At 34.8% G+C, this 18,778-nt stretch overlaps 1 pseudogene; it reads right to left on the reverse strand.

Moving 5' to 3' along the window:
- Positions 1–8,559: 8,559 nt before the first annotated feature.
- On the reverse strand, positions 8,560–15,763 carry LOC114895662 (annotated as a pseudogene).
- Between the last annotated feature and the right edge of the window lie 3,015 nt (positions 15,764–18,778).

Below are 18,778 nucleotides of genomic sequence, written 5' to 3' on the forward strand. Positions count from 1 at the left end.
TCCTATGCATTTTACTTCCCAAGCAAAGAACAGAAATTGTTCTTTGATGATATATTACTAATTTACATGAAAATACAAACTGTAAAGTGTCTCTCTCAATTTTGAAAACAACTACCCAACAAGTTCTTATTAGATACAGTTTATAGATAAGATGATCAAAACATCTTTAACTTATGATATTTTGTAATTTAAGCAACAAATATAACCACACAATTTGTCTTGTTTTGGATTGAATTTGCTTCAAGTTATTACTTAACTTTGATAACGGGATCTGGTGACTGACAAATAGAATGCTCTTGTTTTTGAAGGAATTGCTAAAGTAGGATAGGTGAAGAGCATGCAAAGCTCTAAATCTAAAATAAATTTAACTAGCAAACATTTATTGTGAATAATTTGTTGTAAGCATAAAAAGATATTCAAAAGAGATGAATTTTCTTTTGTAACAAGATATATATATCTTATTAGTTAAGAATTTTGACCATATGCACCTAATATAAATAATTAATAAATAGTAAAAATAAAAGAAAATATACTTGGTAAAGAATAACATAAAACATTCTATCAATAATCAGTTGCAAACTTTTATTTACCATTTCACCCTGTATCAAGTAGGTCTTCCAGATACTGTTGAAAAGTTCTAAGATCCTATATATTTTTAATATTCATCATGGTGAGTTTCTTGAAAGTTTTTGATCCCAAGCTTCTGACTTATGAAATCACAGAAATCCATATTGAAGATAAATTCCTAATGTCAAAAAAATAAGTGAGCTACACAAGTGAAACTTCAGGTAAAATAGTAAGTCAAATGCTTTGGTTAACAAAAATAAGATATTTTACTAGAATAAAAAGAGTAGTTATAATCAATCATTAAATAGTGTACTTGGTAGCTTTTAAATACTTGTATGTATGTATATTTAGTTGTTGCTTAAATAAATTAAATTTAATAATTATAAAGAATGTTTTTAGATACTTTTTTTTTCAACTTTAGAGATAAAAATTGTTTGACATCAGATTGGCTGTATGAGTTCATCTGGAATCAGAGGATTGATGTGTTTGGCCAAAGATTGTATTGTTTTCTGTCTGAAAGGCAGCAGAAGCATTTAGAACATATTTTCATGGTCAAACAAAAATTTTGTTTCTGACTCTTTCCACACATTGATTACAAAAGCCCTATCTCCTTGGATTTTAACTTTCTTTCTTTTTTGTAACTCCTATGTACTGACAGCCATTCAGATTACAGACTATAACAGTTCATATCAATTTTCTAGGACAAGGGTTATTAACTTTGTAAATTTCCTAATAAAATACACACAGTTTGCATATATTTATTTTTTTGACAAGAAACAATCACTTCATTTTCTAAATTATCAGTGATTCTAATACAGCTGAAGAACCAGTTTATTTTGGCACAGTTTTGCGTTTGGGGAGGGATGTGGAATTTGGATGATCCAGGATGAAAAGGTCTCATGTTTACCTAGCAAGTAAGGAAATATGGTAATCAAATGTGAATAAGATATAAAGTTTCTCAATTCAGTTAAAAATGAAATGGACCCTCTAATGTGACTTAATGAACATTAAAATTTAATTCCACATTTTATTTTCTCTTTTGTATTTCACATGTGCAAATCTTATAGAAAAAATAAGTCAAGGTAAGTATAAAATAATTTACATTTATTTGACAGGGATGATTTTTTAAAATACGTGATTATCTTATAACTTAGAAGGCTTATTTACTTTGTTATAAAGCAGAAAGTAACACACCATTGTAAAGTAATTATACTCCAATAAAGATGTTAAAAAATTTTTTTTAATAAAATAAAAAAAGAATTCTATAGGTATAATTTTCTCTCATATTTAAACAAAGTTCAGTTATATTTTGTTTTATCATTTTCCCAGATAAAATTATGGTCAATTACTGCTTTTTGGTTAAATAATATTTCAATTATTTTAAAATATACTTGGAAAAACTAATATATACTAATTATTTTCAACACAGAAACTCATTTTAAATTGTTCATGTCACTTGCATAACATTTACTTAATATAGGTTTGTTGATAGTGACAGAAAATAAAACATTATTTATTATTTTTATTGCTGGGTTAACTTTCAACCTCGAATATTTTCTTTTTTTAAAGACAGAATAAAGTGAATAACCATCTTGATTTTGAAGGTTATATAAAGAAAATTGCAAGCTGCTCCTAGCATTTGTTTCAAATCTGACTTCCCAAATTTAGCTCATATTTGGGTTCCCAAAATTTAGAATATTTTGCCCTCCATTATCGGTCTAGGTCTAAACTAAATAGAAGTTGGTGTACAGAAAACTTTACAGTACTTTCTATCATGACATTTTTGGCTGAGATTAAGTAGGAGAAACTTGGAACTTCAATGTTTAATTTGAAAGTTTGAATTTTTTTAAACAATTTTTAATCAAAAGATTTTTAAATAAATTCTAATTTATTTTGGGACTCTTTCAAACTTCATTTCTGTAAAGAAGTGTCATTATTTCTTTGATCCAAACTTATGAACCCATCTTTTGTGGAAAGAATCTTGACTTTTAACGAAGGGTAAAAGTGAAAGCTAGAAATTTTAGGCACATGAAATATTTTTTATTTTAAGATTATCAAATAATAAGTTGGGAGACTTCTTTGGGGCTAGGACAGGATTTTGTTATTTTTAAATAGCTGGTATTTTTCACCTTGTCATGAAACAGAAAGACTAGAATATTCCACATTTACACATGAAAGAATTTCGGGCTATAAAAAAACACATGTTCTTTCGCTAAATTTGGTGATTGTAATTACTCAGAGAGTAGATATTTTCACTGCTGAAGCCTTCATCAGTCAATCTAATTAACATTTTGTACTCTCCTATATGATTGTGCAAGACCTCTAAACTTAAAGATGATCCAACTGGCAGTAATAATAAGCTTGTAGAAATTACTCAATACTCAACTTATAACATATTTAAGTGCAAGCAGACATTTTATAGTCCATCATTTAGATAAAAATCTACATAATTCTGAAATACAACTGAAACAATTACACTTTTAAAATATGATTCTGCTAGAATTCACTACAATATTCTGATTCTTTATCATGTGCTATTCAACTACATGTATTGATATTGGGATGACCTCATTAATTACAGTGACAGAGTAATGGATAAGGGTTGTATTACACTATCATTCATGGCTGTGGAGGAGAGTTAAAGTGATGTTTTCTATCACTTTAACACTGAGTATTAGAATAACATAAGGATTAAAAGCTTAACTCTACCGTAATTGTCACATTTTTTTTCTATTAAAGCCTTTCAATCTAAGGAAGAGAATGTTTGGACCTATAACGTTTTTGTACAGCAATACACTTGACATGATGAAATCACTATCTCTGAAGCATCTCTTCTCATGTGACAAGAAGGAAGATGTGTCTCTTTAAGCTTTAGGGCATCCATTCTTTCTATGGGAAGAAGTTAATTTTATTAGCATATATAAAAGTTTATTTCCAAATGCAGATATGTAGCAGACTAACATATTTAACCAGATTGGATAATTATGTTGTTTTGTCCTAAACCTACATGAACTGTGACTATATAATTAAATAATAATAGACTTATCTACCTGTTCTATAAAACGTTTGCAAATTGACAAGTACAGTAGTCCCCCTTTATTCATGGGGGACACCTTCCAAGAACCCCAGTAGATGCCTGAAACCACAGGTACCACTGAACACTTACTATGTGTTTTCCTATACATACATACCTCTGACTAAAGTTTAATTTATAAATTAGGCACAGTGAGAGATTAACAATACAAACTAATAATAAAATAGAACAATTACAATATACTGTAATGAAAGTTATGTGAATGTGGCCTCTCTCTCAAAATATCATATCGTACAAAGTTAATGCCTTTTCCTTCTTCACTAAGCACTTACCACTTGGCCATAACTTTTACAGTTTGAGGTATGACAGCAAAACTAACACAAGTTTCTTTTTTTCTTTATAACTTCAGGGATAGAAGATTTGTTCTTACCATAGATCTTAGCAACCTTAGCATACAATTTTTTCTTTCCTTAAGTAGAGCTTTCATGTTTTCACTTAAAGGAAGCACTTTACAGCTTCTCTTTGGCATATCTGAGTTGCCAGTTTCTCTACTCTTGCACTTTTGGGCCATTATTAAGTAAAATAAAGGTTACATGTACGTAAACACTGTGATACCAGGAAAGTTGATCTAATAACCTAACCTAGAGAGCGATTAAGTGACTAATGGGTGGGATACTCTGGATAAAGGGATGATTCAGGTCCTGGGTGGGATGGAGCAGGAATGTGATAGATTTCATCAAGCTACACAGAGTGGCACACAATGTAAAACTTACAAATTGTCTATTTCTTAAATCTTCCATTGAATATTTTTGGACCTCTGCTGACCATGAGTAACTGAAACCACAGAAAGTATAGCCATGCATAAGGGTGGACTACTGTAGAAAATGGTTTAGACAGGTGGATGACGGATGTAAAGTAATTGTTTTAATATTTATTTTTACTAAAAACAAAATTTCTTTGATTTTCATTACTTTTAAATTGCATTCTTTGTAAAAATGTAATGAACATTAATGAGCTACTTTTCAAATTACAAATGTTAATGAAATTTTAAATTTGTTTGAAATGTAAACCATAGGATTTTATAAACCTCTAAGTTAGGAAGTAGGATGTTAAAGATAGTGGTTATTTCTTTTAAATTATCATAGTATTGTACATTGATTTTCTAAACTGCTAAAATAATTAAATCTTCAAAAAGTCTGGAAATTTAAGCACAAAGCAATAATATTGGTCCCATTCGCCCATCTAGAAAGTGTAAAATTAGGAATTAAAACCTAGATCTGACTGGCCTAAGTCTGAGCTGTTAGCATAATGCTTGGTACACGGTAGGCCCCAAATAAGTGACAAGAGTCATTGTGCTTTCTTTTCCATGTTTGAGTTTTGTTTCCTCAGGTACAGAACAGAGATTAGTTAAAACTGCTTGAAATTGTTTTAGACAGCCTTCCAAATGTAAGTGTATAATATAATTTAGTTATCATATTAATTCATAGTCAATGGCCCTGGTTTTGTTTAGTTATTCATTCACTTTATTAAACAAATATAGTTATTTTTGTACCTATGGTATTCCAGGCTCAGTAAATGCTTATTGACTTTTAAAATTTGGGGTAACATGCACACATACACATACAAACACACACACACATATACGTATATATGTGTGTGTGTATGTATATATATGTCAATCTATCTACCTATCCTTCCATCCTTCCTTCTGTAGTTTATGTTCCATTATTAATATTACTTTCTTTTCACCAGATATTCTTCAAAAGCATCATGTTTCAGGACTGAATGTTATCCTCTGTATTTCCCTAAAACTCTTCTATAGTGGTGTCCAACTCTCTTCAGATAACAAGATTCTAAAATATCCACCAAAAGGCAATCATAAGCCAAAGGCCTATGTGAGGTAAAAATCATAATTTGGCCCTTCTCTTTGGAATCATAATCCTTTTTCCCCTCTTATGAAACCTCATATAAAACCCTATAAAGTAAGAAACTAACATAGAAACATGAGATATTATTGTGGAGAATAATCCCCAGACAAACTTTTGATCCCAGGTAAACTTCAAAATTTTTTTTGTTTATAATTATGAGAAGACCAGTTAAGAAGAGGTTACATTAATTCATGTGACGAGTATGAAGGACTGAAGTGTAGCAATAGAAATAATAATGGAGTGCTGCTAATTCATACGAAAGAAAAACAAACAATAAAATAAAATAAAAACTTCCTCTCACTGGGGTTTTTAAAAGCCCTCTTGCCTTCTTTTCAGTAGAGTTGAGTCAGATTTTAGATCTGGTGTTGCTCCCCTATTGCAACAGTCTTGAATAAAGTCTTCCTTTCGTTTAACTTTGACTTGTGCCATTTTTACTTTGAAAGGCCATGGTACAGATGCTTCCACTGGGGAAGAGTTACCTGGAGTTGGGCTTGTGTTTCCAAGAATTTATATGGGCTTTGGACTTGTGCATCTTCATGTATGATGGGGTTAAAAAGAATTATTGAGGACAGAGACCAGAGCTACCAAAAACAATTCTGTGGAGCAAAATATGGATGATTCCTAAAACAGAACTTGGCCACTGATATCCAAATTCCCCAGACATTTTTGTGGCCAGTATCCTTTGAAGATTAGGGCCTGCTATAGCAGCAATTACAAGGTACAGAGTAAATGGTATATCTTGACAAAACAATAATGTTTTCCCTATAATTACATCCTAGTTTTTAAATCTTGCTTTCTCTGTTTACTTTTTTGCATGCACAACTTGGTCTTTCTCAGTTATGGCGTGAATTCTCTTGACTACTGATTTGTCTCTCTATTACAGCAATTTTCTTAGGCAATGCTAATGCTTGCCAACTCAGGCCTATGGAGTTCAATCCTTTACACCAATACTGTGGCATAAAGAGTCTGGAGAGATCAGGAAGAGCTTTCCTGAATTAGACTCTGTATGTGTTACCTGTCATTGAATAACAAATTACAAAAAATTTATTGGCTTAAATGAACACATGTTTATCTCATAGTTTCTGTGGTTAGTAATCTAGATATGTTAGTTGGGTCTGCATCTTTAAGGTCTCTCACAAAGATGAAATCAATGGTTAACCAAGGCTGAGGTCTCATTTGAAGGGTAGGCTGAAGAAGAAGAGTTGCCAAGCTCACATTGTTGTAGACAAAAATTACAATTCCTTAAGGACCACTGGAATGAGAGCCTCTGTTTCTAGTAGGTTTTTGGCAGGAATACCCTTAGTTCCTTCCATTTGGGCCTCCCCAACATGGTGACTTACTTCATCAATGACAGTAAGCAAGTGAGTTTGCTAGCAAAAGGAGAGTCATTATATTATATAACCCAATGACAGAAATTACATGACTTCACTTTATTAGTTAGGAGCACCAGGGGATTAAACCAGGATCTGAATACTAGGAAGCAAAGCCATATGGGAGCCATCCTCGTAGCTGCCTACTACAGACCCAATGGTAGTTGATAAAGCATTAGAGGATTCCTTTCAGTTCCTAACATATTATATTTTATTCCTTTGTCATATCCAGGAAATTACAGTGGGATGAAAAGGTAAACTTTTGGGTGCAGATGGTAAATATTATTTATGAGAAACACAACAGTAATTGGAGACAACAATCTAATATTTTTCAGGCTGTAATCAGTAAAGTTAAAGAAATTCCCTTATAGAAATGACTGCCACTTATTTCTTGTATGGTGTGTATGGTGTGTACTGGTGATTGAGGAACTACTGATTAAAGAAACAAAATGTGAAAAAGAAAAAAAAGAAAGGACTGCCACTTATTTCTAAGATTCTTGAACAACAAATCAATTTTAATCCATTAAATTACCTTGATTAAACTTATGGCCTGGAGACAATAACACATTAACTTTAAAAAAGGCAGCATTTTCCTCCCATGGTTGGCAATGTATGGCAAGAGAGTATCTTCAGGTTTAAAACTCTCAAAGAAATGACAATATTTCTTACAATATCTTTAATATGTAATATTGTATTGTTTCTTTGTCATTATAATTATAATATTACCTAATTCATAGGATTGTTGTGAATAAAAGGTGACAGAATATAAAATACTAAAATTCTAGATAGATGTACTGTTGTTAATATTGCCATTAGCCACCATTTTTATTGAAAAGGTATATTAAGGCAAGGAAAGGAGGATGATGTGTGGATAAATACAGGCAAACTAATCCAAAGGTTAAATTTTATCTTCAAGTCATCTATCTATATGTTTTGAGAGGTATCTGGGATTTTGTTTGTTTTTTTTTTAAGTACCTTGTCCAACATAATTCCAAAGTTATTGAGATGAATCTTTAAAGAGTATTCCCAGCAGTTAAAAACTGCCAAAGTGAATGTTATTGGATACTCTCTACCAAATATTGATATTTAGTAAGTAGTTGGATACATGTATCTCGGTTTCAAAGGAAATGTTTGGGCTACAAATATAAATTTAGGAGCCAGTCATGGAACAGAATGAGAGCACTTATGAATTAATATAGGTAGAAAATAAAGAGATTATATCTAGAGACAATATTGCCCTTGTGTCAGAAGTTGCTTTTGAATTCTGACTCTATTTCTTAACCATTAGAATAAACTTGGATATGATACATACTACTCTAAAAATTAAATTGTGAGAGGCAGCATATTAAAAGTGTTAAGAACATAGATCCAGCTCTGCCACTGTGTGAAGGTAAAAAATTATTTAAATTTTCTAAGTATCATTTTTCCTCATCCACAAAATGGAAAAAGTAATTATAGTTACTTCAGAGGGTTATTTTGAATTTTTATAGAAATTAATATTTAGTGAATTTATGCTATTTATTAAGTCCCTGTAAATTCTAATATTTTTATTTTTTCTAAAATGTAATTGGTAAGAGTACTTACCACATACCCTTAAGAAATAAATGAAATAAAGCATATATAAGTACTAAATAAATATTAACTCTTTTTTGGAAAGGGCTCAAATGCACCCAATCTCCCTCAGCTTGGCCACCAGGTCCTCTGTGGTCTCCACCTTGACACCGGCCGTGTGCTGAGGTGGGTCTTCCAAGCTAATCACAGAGAACTTGGAGGTCAGGTCCATGCCCAGGTCCCCAGCCTTGATCACCTCGATCTTCTTCTTGGCTTTCATGATGTTGGGCAACGTATCATAGTGGGGCTCGTTGAGCTACAGGTCAGCAGTCACCACACCAGGCAGCTTCAGGAGCAGGGTCTCCAGGCCTCCATCGATCTCCTGCTTCCCTTTCACCTTGTCCCCTTCCAGCGTCACCTAGGAGATGAATGTGCCCTGTGGCCAGTCCAGAAACCCAGCTGTCATCTGCCCTGCCTGGTTACAATTATCATCGATGGCCTGCTTGCCCATGTCTACCTTCCCCTTCTCTGCCAGTTTGGCCAGGACCCAGACCACCTGCAGGGGACCCAGGAGATCTGCCTATGCAGCCCGCACCTCCACGTGGATGCCTCGGTCTGCACCCATGGCCAGAGCAGTGCAGATGGTCTCCTGGCACTAGGCAGGCCCACAGCTGACAGCAATGATTTCCTTCACCAGCTTTTTCTCCTTGAACTGCACAACCTCCTCCACCGCGATCTAGCAGAAGGGGTTCATGGAGCGCTTCACGCAGTCTGACCGCACCCGTCCTGTCGGGCTACACCAGGATCTACTCAGCCGGGAGGGAACTGGCAGGGTCAGGGGGAAACAGGCGAGAAGGCGGGTGTGGGGGTAGGGGGTGGCCGAGACGCCAAGCCTCGCCCAGGCTGGATGGGGCGCAGAGAGATGTGGAAAGGGACAGGACCTTGTCCATGGTCCCACAGCTTCAGGAACAGAGAGGGTTAGAATTCACAGGTGGGTGGAGGCCACCTTTGCACTCAGACATTCACTGAGCACCAGGGACATCTGACATGCTCGTCCTACTCTGTGGCTTCTCCTTGGGCCTGAAAGAGTGTTTCACAATTTTTTCTTTACCATAACCCGTAGCAAGAGGTACATTTTACAATATTCCAAAGTGTATAATAAATGCACGCATACATTTATATAGAAACATAAATACCATGGCAATATAAGGTTTGATGATGAATTCTAACCCTTCCATTATACACCTTACCCTGACATTCTCTATTCTTTTTTTAAAATTAATTAATTATTTTTAACGTCTTTATTGGAGTATAATTGCTTTGCTTTGTGTTAGTTTCTGCTGTATAACAAAGTGAATCAGTTATATGTATACATATATCCCCATATCCCTTCCCTCTTGCAACTTGCTCCCTCCCACCCTCCCTATCCCACCTCTTTAGGTGGTCACAAAGCACCCAGCTGATCTGCCTGTGCTATGCGACTACTTCCCACTAGCTATCTATTTTACATTTGGTAGTGTATATATGTCCAAGCCACTCTTTCACTTCCTCCCAGCTTACCCTGCCTCCTCCCTGTGTCCTTAAGTCCATTCTCTATGTCTGTGTCTTTATTCCTGTCATGCCCTTAGGTTCTTCAGAACCACTTTTATTTTTAGATTCCATATGTATGTGTTAACATACGGTATTTGTTTTTCTCTTTCTGACTTACTTCACTCTGTCTGACAGATTCTAGGTCCATCCACCTCACTACAAATAATTCCATTTTGTTTATTTTATAGCTGAGTAATATTCCATTGTATATATGTGCCATGTCTTCTTTATCCATACATCTGTCAATGGACTTAGGTTGCTTCCATGTCCTGGCAAATGTAAATAGTGCTGCAATGAACACTGTGGTACATGACTCTATTTGAGTTATGGTTTTCTCAGGGTATATGCCCAGTAGCAGGATTGCTGGGTCATATGGTAGTTATATATTTGATTTTTTTAAGGAACCTCCATAATGTTCTCCATAGTGGCTGTATCAATTTACATTCCCACCAACAGTGCAAGAGAGTTCCCTTTTCTCCACATCCTCTCCAGCATTTATTGTTTGTAGAGTTTCGATGGTGGCCATTCTGACTGGTGTGATGTGATACCTCATTGTAGTTTTGATTTGCATTTTTCTAATGATTAGTGATGTTGAGCATCCTATCCTGTGTTTGCTAGCAATCTGTATATCTTCTTTAGAGAAATGTCTATTTAGTTCTTCTGCCTATTTTTGTATTGGGTTGTTTGCTTTTTATATTAAGCTGCATGACCTGCTTGTATATTTTGGAGATTAATCCTTTGTCAGTTGCTTCCTTTGCAAATATTTTCTCCCATTCTGAGGGTTGTCTATTCATCTTGTTTATGGTTTCCTTTGCTGTGAAAAAACTTTTAAGTTTTATTCAGTTCCATTTGCTTATTTTTGCTTTTATTTCCATTTCTCTAGGAGGTGGGGCAAAAAGGATCTTGCTGTGAGTTATGTTCTGCCTATGTTTTCCTCTAAGAGCTTTATAGTGTCTGGCCTTACATTTAGGTCTTCAATCCATTTTGAGTTTATTTTTTTTTGTATGGTATTAGGGAGTGGTCTAATTTCATTCTTTTACATGTAGCTGTCCAGTTTTTCCAGCACCATTATTGAAGAGGCTGTCTTTTCTCCATTGTATATTCTTGCCTCCTTTATCAAAGGTAAGGTGGCCATGTGTGCATGGGTGACCATATGTGCATGGTTTTATCTCTGGGCTTTCTATCCTGTTCCATTGAACTATATTTCTGTTTCTGTTCCAGTACCATACTCTCTTGATTACTGTAGCTTTGTAGTATAGTCTGAAGTCACTGAGGCTGATTCCTCTAGCTCCATTTTTCTTTCTCAAGATGGCTTTGGCTATTCGGGGTCTTTTGTGTTTCCATACAAACTGTGAAATTTTTTGTTCTAGTTCTGTGAAAAATGCCATTGGTAGTTTCACAGTGATTGTATTGAATCTGTAGATTGCTTGGGGTAGTATAGTCATTTTCACCATGTTGATTTTTTCAAATCCAAGAACATGGTATATCTCTCCAGCTTTTTGTATCATCTTTAATTTCTTTCATCAGTGTCTTATAGTTTTCTGCATACAGGTCTTTTGTCTCCCCAAGGAGGTTTATTCCTAGGTATTTTATTCTTTTTGTTGCAGTGATAAATGGGAGTGTTTCCTTAATTTCTCTTTCAGATTTTTCATCATTGGTGTACATGAATGCAAGAGATTTCTGTGCATTAATTTTGTATCCTGCCACTTTACCAAATTCATTAATTAGCTCTAGTAGTTTCCTGGTAGCATCTTTAGGATTCTCTATGTATAGTACATGTATCTGCAAACAGTCAAAACTTTACTTCTTCTATTCCAATTTGGATTCCTTTCATTTCTTTTTCTTCTCTGATTGTTGTGGCTAAAACTTCCATAACTGTGTTGAATAATAGTGGTGAGAGTGGGCAACCTTGTCTTGTTCCTAATCTTAGTGGAAATGGTTTCCTTTTTTCACCATTGAGAATGACGTTGGCTGTGGGTTTGTCATATATGGCCTTTATTATGTTGAGGTAAGTTCCCTCTATGCCTACTTTCTGGACAGTTTTTATCATAAATCAGTGTTATATTTTGTCAAAAGCTTTTTCTGCATCTAGTGAGATTATCATATGGTTTTTATCCTTCAATTTATTAATATGGCATATCACATTGATTGATTTGCATATATTGAAGAATCTTTGCATTACTGGGAAAAATCCCACATGATAATGGTGTATGAACCTTTTAATGTGTTGCTGGATTCTGTTTGCTAGTATTTTGTTGAGGATTTTTGCATCTATATTCATCAGTGATATTGCCTGTAGTTTTCTTTTTTTGTTACATCTTTGTCTTGTGTTGGTATCAGGGTGATGGTGGCCTCATAAAATGAGTTTGGGAGCGTTCCTCCCTCTGCTATATTTTGGAAGAGTTGGAGAAGGATAGGTGTTAGATCTTCCCTAAATGTTTCATAGAATTCACCTCTGAAGCCATCTGGTTCTGGGCTTTTGTTTGTTGGAAGATTTTTAGTCACAGTTTCAATTTCATTACTTGTGATTTGTCTGTTCATATTTTCTATTTCTTCCTGGTTCAGTCTCGTAAGGTTGTGCTTTTCTAAGAATTTGTCCATTTCTTCCAGGGTGTCCATTTTATTGGCATATAGTTGCTTGTAGTAATTTCTCATGATCCTTTGTATTTCTGCAGTGTCAGTTGTTACTTCTCCTTTCTCATTTCTAATTCTATTGATTTGAGTCTTCTCCCTTTTTATCTTGATGAGTCTGGCTAAAGGTTTATCAATTTTGTTTATTTTCTCAAAGAATCAGCTTTTAGTTTTTTTTATCTTTTCTATTGTTTTCTTCATTTATTTTTCAGTTATTTCTCATGTGATCTTCATGATTTTTTCTGCAAACTTTTTTGTCGTTATTGTTCTTCTTTCTCTATTTGCTTTAGGTGTAAGGTTAGGTTGTTTATTTGATATTTTTCTTGTTTCTTGAGGTAGGATTGTATTGCAATAAACTTGCCTCTTAGAACTGCTTTTGCTGCATCAAATAGGTTTTGGTTATTCATGTTTTTATTGTCATTTGTCTCTAGATATTTTTTGATTTCCTCTTTGATTTCTTCAGTGATTTCTTGGGTATTTAGTAGCATATTGTTTAGCCTCCCTGTGTTTGTAATTTTTACAGATTTTTCCTGTAATTGATATCTAGTCTCATAGTGCTGTGGTCAGAAAAGATACTTGATATGATTTCAATTTTCTTAAATTTACTGAGGCTTAATTTGTGACCCAAGACATGATCTATCCTGGAGAATGTTCCATGAACACTTGAGAAGAAAGTGTTTTTTGTTCTTTTTGGGTGGAATATCCTATAAATATCAATTAAGTCCATCTTGTTTAATGTGTCATTTAAAGCTTGTTTTTCCTTATTTATTTTCATTGTGGATGATGTTTCCATTGGTGAAAGTGGGGTGTTTAAGTCCCCTACTATGATTGTGTTACTGTCAATTTCCCATTTTATGGCTGTTAGCATTTGCCTTATTTATTGAGTTGCTCCTGTGTTGGGTGCATAAATATTTAAAATTGTTTTATCTTCTTCTTGGATTGATCCCTTGATCATTACATAGTGTCCTTCTTTGTCTCTTGTAATAACCTTTATTTTAAAGTCTATTTTGTGTGATATGAGGATTGCTACTCCAGCTTTGTTTTGATTTCTATTTGGACAGAATATCTTTTTCCATCCCCTCACTTTCAGTCTGTAGGTCTGAAGTGGGTCTCTTTTAGATGGAGTATATACAGGTCTTGTTTTTGTATACATTCAGCCAGTCTATATCTTCTGGTTGGAGCATTTAATCCACTTAAATTTAAGGTAATTATTGATATATATGTTCCTACTGCCATATTCTTAATTGTTTTGAGTTTGTTTTTGTAGTTCTTTTCCGTCTCTTGTGTTTTCTGCTTAGAGAAGTTCCTTTAGTATTTTTTTGTAATGCTGGTTTGGTGATGCTGAATTCTCTTAGCTTGTGCTTGTCTCTAAAGCTTTTAATTTCTCTGTCAAATCTGAATGATATCCTTGCTGGGTAGAGTAATCTTAGTTGTAAGTGTTTCCCTTTCATCACTTTATATGTCCTGCCACTTCCTTCTGGCTTGCAGAATTTCTGCTGAAAGATCAGCTGTTAATGCTATGGGGATTCCCTTGTATGCTGTTTGTTGCTTTTCCCTTGCTGCTTTCAATATTTTTTCTTTTTATTTAATTTTTTATAATTGTTTAATATGTGTCTTGGCATGTTTCTCATTGGATTTATCCTCTATGTGACTCTGTGCTTCCTGGACTTGATTGACTATTTCCTGTCCCATATTAAGGAAGTTTTCAACTATAATCTCTTCAAATATTTTCTCTATCCCTTTCTTTTTCTCTTCTTCTTCTGGGACCCCTATAATTCAAATGTTGGTGTGTTTAATGTCCCATAGGTCTCTGAGACTGTCCTCAATTCTTTTCATTCTTTTTTCTTTATTCTGCTCTTCAGTAATTGTTTCCACTATTTTATCTTCCAAGTCACCTAACCATTCTTCTGATTCAGTTATTCTGCTATTGATTCTTTCTAGTGAATTTTTAATTTCATTTATTATGTTGTTCATCATTGTTTGTTTTTTCTTTAGTTCTTCTAGGTCCTTATTAAACATTTCTTGTATTTTCTCCATTCTACTTCCAAGATTTTGGATCATCTTTACTATCATTACTCTGAATTATTTTTCAGTTAGACTGCCTATTTCCTCTTCATTTGTTTGGTCTGTTGGGTTTTTACCTGGCTCTTTCATGTGCTGCATATTTCTCTGTCTTCACATTTTGTTTAACTTACTGTGCTTGGAGTCTCCTTTTCTCAGGCTGCAGGTTCGTAGTTCATGTTGCTTTTGGTGTCTGTCCCCAGTGGGTAAGGTTTGTTCAGTGGGTCATGTAGGCTTCCTGGTGGAGGGGACTGGTGCCTGTGTTCTGGTGCATGAGGCTGGATCTTGTCTTTCTGGTGGGCAGGACCACTTCAAGTCGTGTGTTTTGAGGTGTCTGTGAACTTATTATGATTTTTGGCAGCCTTTCTGCTAATGTGTGGTTTTGTGTTCCTGTCTTGCTAGTTGTTTCACATGGGGTGTCCAGCACTGGAGCTTGCTGGTCATTGAGTAGAGCTGGGTCTTTGCGTTGAGATGGCAATCTCTGGCCGAGCTCTCACCAACTGATACTAAAAGGGGCCGGGAGGTCTCTGGTGGACCAATATCCTGAACTCTACTCTCCCACCTCAGAGGTTCAGGCCTTACAGCAGGCTGGAGCACCAAGCCCCTGCCAGCCACATAGCCTTAGTAAGCTGAGACACCAAGTGGGGAGTAGGAAAAATAGTGTCAGATACTTTCCTCACCAATTCTTGGATACTTATTTGGAAAAAAAATGACAAAAATATAAATAAAAGATTATGCACAATACCTTGAAGGAAGCCTGTGCCTGTGTGGGGCCCTAGATCTTATGCATCATTAGCTTCATTGTCCATCAGCCTTTGGAAGATAGCCAAGCAGAAGACAGGGATGAGAGTCCTCTGGCACAGGCCACAGCAATTACAGGCACTGTGATGCCCAACAGAGGGAGGTACGAGAGGCAGCTGCTGAGGAGAGCTGGAACCAGACCATGTATAAGTTTATAATCCATGACAAGGAATCTTTACAGCGAAGTCAATGACCTTCTTGACAGCCATAATCACACGCAGCTCCACCATCTTCCTTCTGCAACAACCCTATTAACTAGTTTTTAATAAAATATTTTACATGGTGATTACTATGCCATGCATAACCAGACACATTCTTAATTTTTTACATAAACAAGCATAATCATAGTTTTGTGTAAATGAATATTTAATTCTTCCCTCACTTCAAGATTTGTCCTTTTGATAACTCCTGAAAGGCATATACAAGTGGCTCAAAAACAAAACTGACATTTTAAATATCCTTTGACCTTGCCATGAACTTCAGTATATGTTTATTCTCTTGATTCTTGCAATTGAATCACTTCAGATATTTAAATGAAGTTTGTTTTAGTTGATGCATAATTCATTGAAAATATCCAATGTATGATGACATATTGAATTTAAAAGATTTTAGACCTTTCACTTTTCCTTTTATGTCTAATGTTTGCTTTAATAAATATTCTACCTTTTTCCATACATAATAAGTGATCTCCATTTCCAGTTTACAGATTTGGCTGGATTAAATGCCATCTTCTACAATCTTATATTTGGTAGTTTTGAAAATCTTTTCCCAAATTGGATAAATTTTTAACTTCAAAACACTTTTGAAAAACTTCAATGTCAGTTTCAGTGTGTTTCCAGTGGGTGTAATTGTGTGTGTGTGTGTGTGAAAGGATTTACACAGGAAGGATTTTTTTATCCTGTGACTGAAGTTGTTAGCCTTGATGGCTCTTGCTGGACTCCTTACCACAGAACAATGTCTCTTTACAACTGATGAGAGAAGCTAGCTTATTTGTCTAGAGACATCTATGAGTTTTCATTACTTAATTTTCATCTAAATGCATACTCTAAGTAAAAGTCCAGGAAATTTGATTTTATTCCTAAATAGATAACACTGTAATCAAAGGTTGACAAGAAATTCCTAGGAGGTTTTAAAAAAACACCTTGAAGTAACCAGCTCCTTGGATTTAGCCCACTGAGAGCATAATTTCTGTGCAACTTGGTAAACAACTCCTTGGATTTATCCCAAAGAGAGCATAAGTTCTGTGCAACTTGAAAAGTGTGAGCACTTCTACTCTTCTCCAGGCATGATTATTAGTGCAGGGGTTGCTACCAGAAGGATATAGAAGCCAGAGGTGAATTGAGAATACATGAAATCTAGAGAAGAGGAAGCTGTGTCTACCTCTAGGTTTTCCTTGCCTGAGTTAAGGGGCACATTTAATTCTGCAAAACTATGAAGTATTTCTGAGTAGCAGAGAGCTTTTGGATTCAAGACTTAAGCTATTCCAACTTCTCTGGTATGGTGGTCATAGTACTCCACAGAGAGAACTGATAAAGTGGAATTACATTTGTCTTCAGGACACCATATCTAGAATTTCTCCCCAAATTAACTTTTGAAAATATAATTAATAAATGGGCTATGAAAGTTAATGACAGGACATTAGAACAAAAAGAATGAGAAAAGAGGTTTAGAATAATGGCAAATAACATTGGGTAGGTACTTATGAGTTCTCTTGATGCCAGCACTTGGAGAGATATCAAGTGTGATGAACATAAGTATTGGAGAAAGAAACCTTTATTATATTTTTGACTCTGTCATTAAGCTAGCTGTGTAACACATTTAAATTTTGTTCTATGGTGGCCTACCTAAAATCAAGATGATAATTCAGTGTTATTCCAAATGTGCTCCTTGATATTTTTATTTTTTTTTAATTGATGTATAGTTGCTTTACAAGTTTGTGTTAGTTTCTGCTGTACAGCAAAGTGAATCAGCCATACATATACATGTATCTCCTCTTCTTTTTATTTCCTTCCCATTTCGGTCACCACAGAGCATTGAGTAGAGTTCCCTGTTCCATAGAGTCTATTCTCATTAGTTATCTATTTTATACATAGTAGTGTATATATATCAACACCAAGCTCCCAATCCACCCCACTTTGGTAGTCATACATTTGTTCTCTATATCTTTGTCTCTATTTCTGCTTTGCAAATAAGTTCATCTGCACCATTTTTCTAGATTCCACACATATACATTAATATATGATTTTTAAAAATTTTTTTCTCTTTCTGACTTACTTCACTCTGTATGACACACTCCAGGTCCATCCACGTCTCTACAAATGACCCAATTTCATTCCTTTTTATGTCTGAGTAATATTCCATTGTATATATGTATCACATCTTCTTTATCCATTCCTCTTTTGATGGACATTTAGGTGGCTTCCAGGTCCTGGCTATTGTAAATAGTGCTGCAATGAATGTTGGAGCGCATGTATCTTTTGCAATTATGGTTTTCTCAGGGTATATGCCCAGTAGTAGGATTGCTGGGTCTTATGGTAGTTCTACTTTTAGTTTTTTAAGGACCCTCCATACTGTTCTCTATAGTGGCTGCATCAGTTTACATTCCCACTAACAGTGTAAGAGGGTTCCGTTTTCTCCAGAGCCTCTCCATCATTTATTGTTTGTAGATTTTTTTGATGATGGCCATTCTGACCAGTGTGAGGTGATACCTCATTGTAGTTTTAATTTGCATTTCTTTAATAGCTAGTGATGTTCAGTGTCTTTTCATGTGTTCGTTGGCCATCTGTATGTTTTCTTTGGAGAAATGTCTATTTAGGTCTTCTGCCCATTTTTTGATTGGGTTGTTGTTTTTTTGATATTGAGCTGCATGAGCTGTTTGTATATTTTGGAGATTAAACCCTTGTCAGTTGCTTTATTTGTAAATATTTTCTCCCATTCTGAGGGTTTTCTTTTCATCTTGTTCATGGTTTCCTTTGATGTGCAAAAGCTTTTGTTTCATTAGGTCCCATTTGTTTATTTTTATTTCCATTTCTCTAGGAGATGTGTCAAACAGGATCTTGCTGTGATTTATGTCATAGAGTGTTCTGCCTAGGTTTCCCTCTAAGTGTTTTACAGTGTCTGGCCTTACATTTAGGTCTTTAATCCATTTTGAGTTTATTTTTGTGTATAGTGTTAAGGAGTGTTCTAATTTCATTGTTTTACATGTAGCTGTCCAGTTTTCCCAGCACCACTTATTGAAGAGGCTG

The sequence above is a fragment of the Monodon monoceros genome, unplaced genomic scaffold, assembly GCF_005190385.1.
Source record: "Monodon monoceros isolate NGI ecotype Baffin Bay Population unplaced genomic scaffold, NGI_Narwhal_1 Super_Scaffold_14, whole genome shotgun sequence".
In the NCBI taxonomy this organism is placed as follows: domain Eukaryota; kingdom Metazoa; phylum Chordata; class Mammalia; order Artiodactyla; family Monodontidae; genus Monodon; species Monodon monoceros.